This window comes from Echinops telfairi, unplaced genomic scaffold (assembly GCF_000313985.2).
Source record: "Echinops telfairi isolate 266 unplaced genomic scaffold, ASM31398v2 ScPeMD7_1957;HRSCAF=2489, whole genome shotgun sequence".
Lineage (NCBI taxonomy): Eukaryota > Metazoa > Chordata > Mammalia > Afrosoricida > Tenrecidae > Echinops > Echinops telfairi.
Genome location: NW_022105855.1, coordinates 1,879,256 through 1,889,038, shown reverse-complemented (window position 1 = coordinate 1,889,038; position 9,783 = coordinate 1,879,256).

Sequence of the window (9,783 nt, the reverse complement as noted above, 5' to 3'; positions counted from 1 at the left end):
GATCTTGCTTGTTCAGCCTTCTTGCTCCCCAAACTTAAAGAGCATTGAGCAGGACCTTGATTTGGATTCCTTGCAGAAGCCCGAATTGTTGTTTTGACTTGGTGTAAATCCAAGAAGGTAGAATTCTTCAGGGAAGGCTAGAGAGATAGAGACCCCACCTTTAAGAAGTGTATGGATCTAGGTGGAGGGACAGTGAGAAACGATGATTCCAAGGTTGATATTTCTGTTTAAAAGAGATTTCTATGATTTATTAGGGACACGTTTTGACTTAAGCTCTTGTGAGTGTTAGCTATTTTATTATGCTTTTACGCTGGCAAAAACTGTAATCCCTACACAACAGGAGAGAGAGGCTCTCAGTGTTTGCTAAGGTAAAGCCTAGCCCCGTTTGTAAAAGATCACCTCAGCTCCCTCCTGAGCAGCTCTGTGGCTTGGGACGTTGTTTCCAAACAATGTCACCATTGCCTACCTTCTGTGTTGCTCCTTTAAACATTCATCCCCATCCTGTCGATAACTTCTTCAGGATAGGCTAAAGCATGGACTATTAGTATCAAATAAGGATCCTTTAGTACTTCCAGGGGAGAAAGAAAGGAATCTTCTCCTTCCATAGACAGAAGAGCCTTGGAAATCTTATGGGGTCGTTCTGCTATGTCCTACAGGGGCACCATAAGCTGCCAATGGTTTGATTTAGGGTTTTTGTTTCTCTAATTTTTAAAGTGATAGTTTTAGTATTTATTATAAGGGACCTTATCCCATCTAGTCCAGGGGTCGACACACTTAGACAAAAGAGTCAATCCTGTCCCTCATTATAATTTTTCGAGAGCTATAACTATGTTTTTTCAAATACATGAAATCACTATTCTCTGAATCAGACCCTTTAATTTCCCCCCTCATTTTACTTCAGGACCGCATGGATGTATTGAGAGAGCTGCAGTTTGCTGACCCCTGATCTAGTCCATAGCTCTTCTTTGAGAAAACGGACGGAGACAGGTTGCCACCTCCTGTGAGTGTCTTGAGTGTTAGAAATGGAACTCAGAATTCTTGGAAGTGACACCCCGCTGTCCTTGGTGGTCTGCTTCCTGCCAGGGAGGAAGGCTTTGACTTGTCACGTGCCCTTCACTCCTTTCTCTGAGGGCCCCCGTTACTTCAGGTTGCACAGAAACAACCTGGGCTCCTTGGGGACATCACACCTCAGAGTCTCTGACCAGCCAGGAGCAGCTTTCTCTCCCTGCCCTAAACTTACTGACTCGGTTTGGACCTGGTAAGACACCAGCAAATCCCCCGATTCATGAACATACCAAAACTCTGCCCAGACACTATTTGCCCGCTTCGGAAACATCTATAGAGCTTGTCATTTCTCTGCTGCTCTATAACGGTGAGTATTTTCCATATACATGTCTTAAATCTGCATGAATCAGAAGTTATTTTAATTCTCCTTTCTCCTTTGCCTTTTAAGGGAGATACAGCCTCCTTTAAAAAAAAATGACGTGTATTTGGCAAAGTACACATCACCTAAATGTTGCCACTTTACACGTGCTGTAAGCTCAGTGGTGTGAAGTACTCCTGTCACCCCAAACAGAAACTCTGGGCCCTCAGTAACAACTTCTGCTCTCCCTCCCTAGGCGCTCACCCAGTCTGACTGTTCCTAGTCAATGTGACCATTCAATGTTTTCCCTACGGAGAATGTCTTTAGGGTTCATGTATGTCCTAGTGGAGAAACAGCCTCTTAGCTCATCAGCTCATTCTCAACTCCGCGAGTTTTAGGCACAGTGGCAAGCTAATAATTATGTAGGTCTTTCAGCCGGGCTAACCTTTTGTGAGTTCCAAAGCACACACTTTAACTTCCAATATGGTGCTCTGGGGATACTGTCGATGTTGACTAAGGTTTTGCGAGTGGTCAACGGTTCTACTGCAATCCTGTCATAGAATTCATTAATCCCAGTGTTGGGCAGTTGTTTAAAGACTGCCCGTGAGGTATGCTGGCCTGTGTTAGAGCCTGGAGGGATTTGAACAGAAGTTTGACATCGGCTTGTCTGTCCTCTTGGCTGCCCAGAAGGTGGATACGATGGGAGCCACTGGAGGAGCCGCCCTTTGTTCCTGAGGATAGAAGGTGCATTGTGGACCAGAAAGATACAGGAGCGACAGGCGGTGCCCTGCCAGCTCCGCGCTGCTTATCTCCAGAATTCCTTTACAGAAAAGGAAAATAAACTTTTATCTTGTGGAAGCCACTATTATTTCTGGTCTCTGTTACGAGCTGCCAAATGCAAATCTTAACTGATAAAGAAGTCCTTGAGGATTTTTAAGCAAGGAACTGAGCCTATGAAATCAGTGGCCGAGCAGGAGACAGATTTGGGCTGGCAGGTGGGCACAGATAGTGGGCGTGTGGGGGGAGAGGTTTGTATGAAGAGAATAACATCTTGCACAGGGTCACTGGTTTGGGTTTTTCCCCCCTGGGACACCCCTGCTAATCTCCTTTTCTACAGTGACTATTTAAATATGTGGTTATTGAGAATTTGTATCCTGCTTTTGTCAAGCGGCCTGAAAGCTTGAGCTTTGGGAGACGGATGCTCTTTGTGCTTTCTATAAAAAGCAGGCAAAAGCTGGAGCAGGAAGACAGTATCAGTGTTACAGTAAAGTGAAGCGATTATGCTTTTTTGAATTCAGGCAGATATTCAAGGAGACGGGCTTTTGTTACATGTGACTGTTTAATCAAGATACCTTTGGAAATGTATCGTTTACTGGGTAGCAGCCGTCAAGCACATTAAAAAATATATCTTGGAGGAAAGGAGTCCTGGTGGCATAAAACAGTTAAATTCTTGGCTGCTGAGCCAAAGAGTGGCAGTCTGAAGCCACCCGGGGCCTCTGTGGGAGAGCAACTTGGCTCTCTGCTCCTGTAAAGGCCTCAGCTAAGAACCCCCCTGAGGCAGTGCTACCCTGATTGGGGGGGGCGCAGTTCTGAGCAGTTGACGTGGCAAAGAAGCAATCACACATGCTGTGGTTTTACCAAAGCTACTTCTACCATAACATTTGATGGCTCCCAGAGTATAGTGATAAGAAGCAGAAACAAGGATTCCAAATAACAGATTAAAAAAAAATCTATACCTCCTAAAATGCCTGGGTTGCATTTTGCCCCAGGCTGCGCACAGGAAAACACCGACAGTGACCACGTCCTCTACTATCTGAGGGTCCCCCTCCATGGCTTAGAGAAAGAACAGTGATCGAGGGCGCCCACCGAGCGGGCAGTGTGAGCTAAGCCACTTCTCTACCGTTTCCCCTTTGAACATGCGTGGCCATCCTGAGGAGTGACTGGGCTGAGGAAGAAACAGGCTTCCGCTCAAGATCAGCCCACTGAGCAGCCGGCCCGGGCTCGGACGGAGGCCTTTCTGTCAGGCCGGCAGCAGTTGGGTTCAGGGCGGGCCGTCCTGCCATTTTTACAAATCACCTCATCTGAGGCCTAGTTTCCATCCTCGCTGATAACACGGCCAACGAGCCAGCTGGACACTCGATCCCAAATCATCGTCTTTCAATTTCTGCCAAATTAGGAGACTCTATCGTGATTAAATATTTCTGACCAGGAATCTCTTGCCATTTACAGGAAAATGATACCTCGAAATCTTTAGCAATTCTTTCATGAAAAAACAAAACAAAGTCCCTTTTACACTGTGGAAGGGACTACGGGAAAATTCCTGCTGTTCTTTGGGCGAGATGGAAAGAGCAAGGTCACTTTGATGGTTGCTTTGGGAAGACCAGGAGAGTCCGTGGACGTAACTTCAGTTGTGCGGAAACGAAAGCATTGAGCCCACGCCTGTGGAGTTGATTCAGATTCAGAGGGACTATGAGGCTGGAAGTTTTCATAGGAGCAGACAGCCTCATCTTTCTCCCATGGAGCAGCTGCTGGGTTTGAACCTCTGATTTTGTGGTTAGCTGTCCAACTTTTACTCAACAGCATCACCGGTAGCCTGGTTTTTTAGTTTAGTTTGTGTGTGTGTGTGTGTGTGTGTGTGTGGCAGGCCACAGCTACCACAAGACTGTATAAGGCTAGGAACGCCTTTCTTTAGGAAAGAAGGTAGTTTCCCGTGAAGAGAAGGACGGACGACCCCAAGACGTTTTCATATAAGCTTATCTCAGAGCCTCTTTTTGCTTTGTCCGGCCACAGACAGTCAGGTGTTCCTCAGAGACCACCTTCCAAGGTCAGTGGGGGAGGCCCTGAACAAAAGCCCTTGTGTTTGTTGACGTTGGCCCTGTGGGTTTCTACCTCCTAGATCAATCGCCTGGGGAGAGGGCCCAGTTGACTTTGGGGGTGGCCGTAGGATAGGTAAGAGCCGTGTGTTGTTTGAAAATGTATTTACTTAGGGAGGCCTTCGTGAGAAAGTTCATTTCCTTGGTAGGATTAAGGTGCTCCTGGGGTCGTTTTCTCACTTACCTGTTTTTCAGTTCCTGTTTGCGAGATACTGCCTCGAAGAACATCTAAACCCCGGTTCAGACCTGAGCCCGCTATTTACTCTTGTAGGAATCTACCTACAGGTGGTGGTGGTGGGGTGGGGTGTGGGGGGCGGCAGGCAGAGGCGGAGCAAGCGTGTTGGACCAAACTTCAGGCGCCCTGGTGGTGAACAGGGTGAGGCTGTCCACTGTTAACTGAAGAGCTGGTGCGTGCACCCACTCAGTGGGTCTGCAGGAGGAACATTACAGCCAAGCACACCCTATGGGGCAGTTCTACCCGGTCACCTGGGATCTCTCTGACTGAAAATCAATGCAGTGGCAGTTACAGCAGCAGCGACATTCTAATCTCTGAATGAATGAGGGAAGCAGGGCTGCGGTCAGGATCCAGCAGAACCGTGCCTCTGAGAGCACTTTATGATTTCATCATGATGATGATGTGTGAAACGTTGTCTTCTGTGGAGTGCTGTCAGCCATTTGTGGTTCGGTGCCGCCGCCGAGTCAGTTCCAATCCTTAGCGACCTCTGCACGACAGAACAGGTGCTGCGCATCCTCCCAATTGTCCTGTGCCCGAGGCCCTTGTGAATCCATCCCGTCGTGGGCCTTCCTGGTTCTCCGTAGCTATCATTGTTAATAGGAGGGCAAGTCGATTTTATGACACACTGGTTCTGGTTCCAGGCACATGTGGCAAGGTTTCCTACCTGTTCTCGGATATTCCTCAGTATCCATCCCCAGCCTCTTCGCCGACTCTTAGGTTGCATGATCGAGCCATACACAATACAGTTGTCCATTCCGTAGTAGGAGACAGGGCCCTGTGTTTGTCCCCTTTGTAGACAGGGAAGTGAACGTTGACTACATATTCTTTCCTGCAGGAACACTGAGAACAATTCAGAGCCAAGGGTATGTTGTAACACTACTTAATAAGCTGATGGAATAGGGTCAAGCTTGAATAATAGGAGCTTCTTTCCTGCACCACAACTCCTTGGGTTTGCTTCATAGTGCCAGTACCTCATTCTTAAGCACACACATATTTTAATTAACCCAAATTAGCCCAAACCAGGCCATGTTGGCATGATGGACCCAGTGTTAGCAAGTCTGTTGTCATCTGACCATGTTGTGAAGACAGCTGAAAAAACCATGTGAGCCATGGCTCTCCTGCCTGTGGGGACACAGGCACATGATAACTTACAGCTAATATTGCTGTGTACCATAGGAGCCCTGGTGGCACAGGGGTTATGAGTTAGGCTGTGATCTGCAAGGTGAGCAGTTCAAAACCACCAGCTGCTCCTCAGGAGAAAGACAGGGCTTTCTACACTTGGGAATAGTTACAGCCTTGGGAACTCATAGGGGCAGTTCTACCCTGTCCTGTAGAGTCGCTCAATGGGAGCGAGGGAGTGAATACGGTGGACCAGCACACACAATTAGTGGTGGAATCAAGTCCAATGGTCCAAGTTTGAGATCAGGATACATACTCCTAAGTGGAGAAAAGTTACATGCTATAGGATATGGATACAAGAAAGTGCAAAAAAAATTAGGGCGAGTAATTCAATATTCCTAACACCAAAGGTAGAAAGTCTTTAAATGGCAGTGCTTGAGTGGTGAGTCCTTAAGTGGTCTTTGTGGCAGCCGAGGGGGCCGGGTAGAATGACTGGGAGCTGCCAGAGCTCCAGGTCCTTGGAGTGGGTCAGAAGGTCTTCTTCCCCAGAGGAGGAGTTGCTGACGCCAGCAGAGAGGAGCAGTGCTCAGAACGAACACAAGCAATGTCCGCGACTGAGCCTTGGATTCATCCAGCCTGGGCCTACAATCACCCTTTTCTTAATAGTTGGGGAAATTGAGGTTAACTAACGTATCCAAGACGAGGCAGTGAGTAGTGGAACTTTTGGAATTAAGAAAAGAGGGGAGTGGTTTTATCGATTTATCCAGAGCTCCCACAGGTGGTGTTTATTGAAAGGAGAGACATATATATAAATGGAACAGAATACAAGGGTCCAGAAATAGACCCACACGTGTATAGTCCACTGATTTTTGACAAGGTTGTAAAGGGAGTTCAAACTAGGGAGGATAGCTTTTTAAATAAATGGTGCTGGGACACATTGGGAATTGTATGCAATAATAAAATAATAATCACCTCAATCTATACTTCACACCTTATACAAATGACTTCAAAATGAATCATGGACCTACATGTAAAACTATAAAACTTTAAAAAAGAAGATGTAGGGGAAAATATCTAACCTTGGAAAGAAATCTTAGACTTGATACAAAAAGCATAATCCAGAAAAGAAAACAATTGGTAAATTTAACTTCATTAAAACAAAAATGAGAGGGGGCAAAAACGAGGAGCTGATAGCAAGGGCTCAAGTAGAAAGATGTTTTGAGTCTGATGATGGCAACAAATGTACAAATGTGCTTGACACAATGGATGTATGTATGGATTGTGATAAGAGTTGTACGATTAAGAAAACAAAACACTACTCGATGACAGACTGTTAAGAAAATAAAAAGGCAAGGAACAGTTCACAAACATCTTATGTTCAGAATACATAAGAACTTTCAAAACTTAACAACAAATGACCCAATTTGAAAAATGGGCAACATATTCATCAAAGAAGCTATCTGTATGCACATGAGAGGATACGCAACACAGGATAGGATACTCGACATGACTCATCCTTAGGGAAATGCCAATGCCAGACAAACACACAAAACACACAAAGACTGGTGACTGAAGAAGCGTAAATGAATGCAGCAAAGAGAGAGCAGCACGCACAGATCTGCACAGCCCAAACCCAAACAAAAAACGACAATCGCCAATGCTGGCAAGGATATAAAGTAACTGGGATGTAAAATGCTAGAAGAAGGTTGGAAAACAGTTGACCAGTTTCTTATAAAGATAGACTCACCATGCAACCCAGTAATCCTAGGAATTTATTCAAGAGAAATAAAAATGTCCACACACACACACACACACACACACACACACAACTGTGAATTTTTATTTTAGCTTTCTTCATGATCACCAAACACTGGGAACCCAGATGTCTTTCACAAATGGAATGAATAAACTGTGGTACAACCACATAATGGGATACTTTTCAGCATCCCATGGTTGTATCTCAAATAAGTCCAAGAGGCTAGACTCAAAAGGCTACCTACCTACTGTATGATTCGATCTATATGACAATCCCCCAAAGGCAGAAGAAAAGAGGCCGGGCTTTGGGATGAGGGGAGACACTGATTATAAAGAGAGCGAGTTGGCTGATGTTACTCTTCTCCACCTTGGCGATGTGGTGGCCTCGTGTCCCATGGAAAGTAAAGATGCCACCATTTCCTGTGCAGAAACCAAATGGTCCAGAGAAAAATCTGCTTTCTTATTAACTTGAGATGATCCTATCTACCAGGTGAATGTTCTGCAAGGGCTTTAGACAGAGCACCAGCTGAACATTTCAGGGTCAAAGATCAGCCCAGGATATTTAGAACATTCCCTTTTGTATAGGGCTTTTGGGAGACAGAATGATGGTTCCCAACAATGTCTCCAAGATGTTACTTTAATCAGCAATAAAGACTTAGTTGAGGCGATTAAGATTAAGGAGCTAGAGATGGAACAATTATTCTGGGTTATAGGTACAGGGAGGCTAATGGAATCATAAAACAATCAACCAACCAACCAAAAAACCAAACTCACTGCCATTGAGTCAATTCTGACACATCGCAACCCCATAGGACAGTGTAGAACCCCCCCCCAGGACAGTGTAGAACCCCCCCCCAGGACAGTGTAGAAAACACCCCCCCTGCTGTGAGTTCTGAGACTGTAACTATTTATGTGAGTAGAAAGCCTCATCTTTCTCCTGAGGAGCTGGCTGGTGATTTCAAACTGCTGACCTTGCAGTTAGCAGTCCAAAGCGTAACCACTACGCCATCATAGGAATGTTTAAAAGCAACACTGGAGACTCTTTCATGACTGTGATCAGAGGGAAATGTGCCTACAGATACACGGGTGGGAACATCCTGCCCTCGGGCCATACAAAGCCTGTGCCTCGCACGCCTCACCAACGAGGAGTCATTCCAACCATCACCTTATTGTTTTAAATATCAACGCCAGAGCTCAGAGGTTACCAGAGATGGCATCTTAAATGGAGCCATCTGAAACTGCCTGGGGATTAAAGCTCAGAAATAAGCCAAGATCTCTGAAAGACTGAAGCTCAGTCTAATCACAGCTGCATGCTGATGAAACTGACCCACACCACACTAACCGGAGAATAAACAGCAGCTAGAGCATGACCCTCACACAAACAGCGTTCAGGTGAGTTAGGCAGGAAGCCAGGCCATCAGATGGAGCTAACGTTCTGTGGATGTGGAAACTGTAGGAGAGCAAGTTCACTTATGAGTATACGTGTTTCTCCCGAGGCACAGATGTTGACCCTCCATTTGGTGTTCCCATAAGCTTTGTTTTTCTGTGAAAGGAGAAGTAGCCCTCTCGTTTATTGCTGTGGCTGCTGTGCTGTGGAGTCCGTTTTGACCTCCTACGCAACGGAATGAAGGCCGCCCGGTCCTGGGCCATTCCCTACAATTCTTCCCATGTGTGAGTCCATTGTTGCAGTCACGGTGCCCATCCTGTTGAGGGACTTGCTCTTTCCCCGTCCCTCTACTCCATCAAGCATGATGTCCACCAGCCGGGGACTAGTCTCCCCTGAAAACATGGCCAAAGCATGTGAGGTGAGTCTCACCATCCCCGCTTCTAAGGGCCGCTCTTGAGGTACTTCCGGGACAGATTTGTTTGTTCCTTTGGCAGTCCGTGGTACTTTACTATTTTTTGCCAACACCACAATTCAAATGCATTGATTTTTCTCTGGTTTTCCTAATTCAACGTCTGACTTTCACACGAATATGAGACCATTGAAAAATACTACAGCGGGGGTCAGGCACACCTTCATCCTCAAAGGAGTATTTTTGCTTCTTTCCAACACTTTAAAGAGGTCTTTACTCAGTACAATGCATTGTTTGATCTCTTGACTGCTGCTTCTGTGAGCATTACGTGTGGATCCAGGTAAGACGAAATCCTTATTCTTAGGCTTGAGGGGATGTGGGAAGAGTAGGGAACTGCTTGGTGTCCTAACTCCTTAGGTCTCAACTCTAGGTGGTTGATGTACGTGTTTCCCTTTCAGAATCGGTGGCATTACCACTGGGATCAGTACTGGCTCTGGCAGTAAATGTATGGGGTGCTCTGCCTTAGAACTAGTTTTATTTTTTATAATTTTACAGAGTTTTAAAAAATCATTTTATTGAGGGCTCATGCAGCTCTTATCACAATCCATCCATCCATCCATCCATCCATCCATCCATCCATCC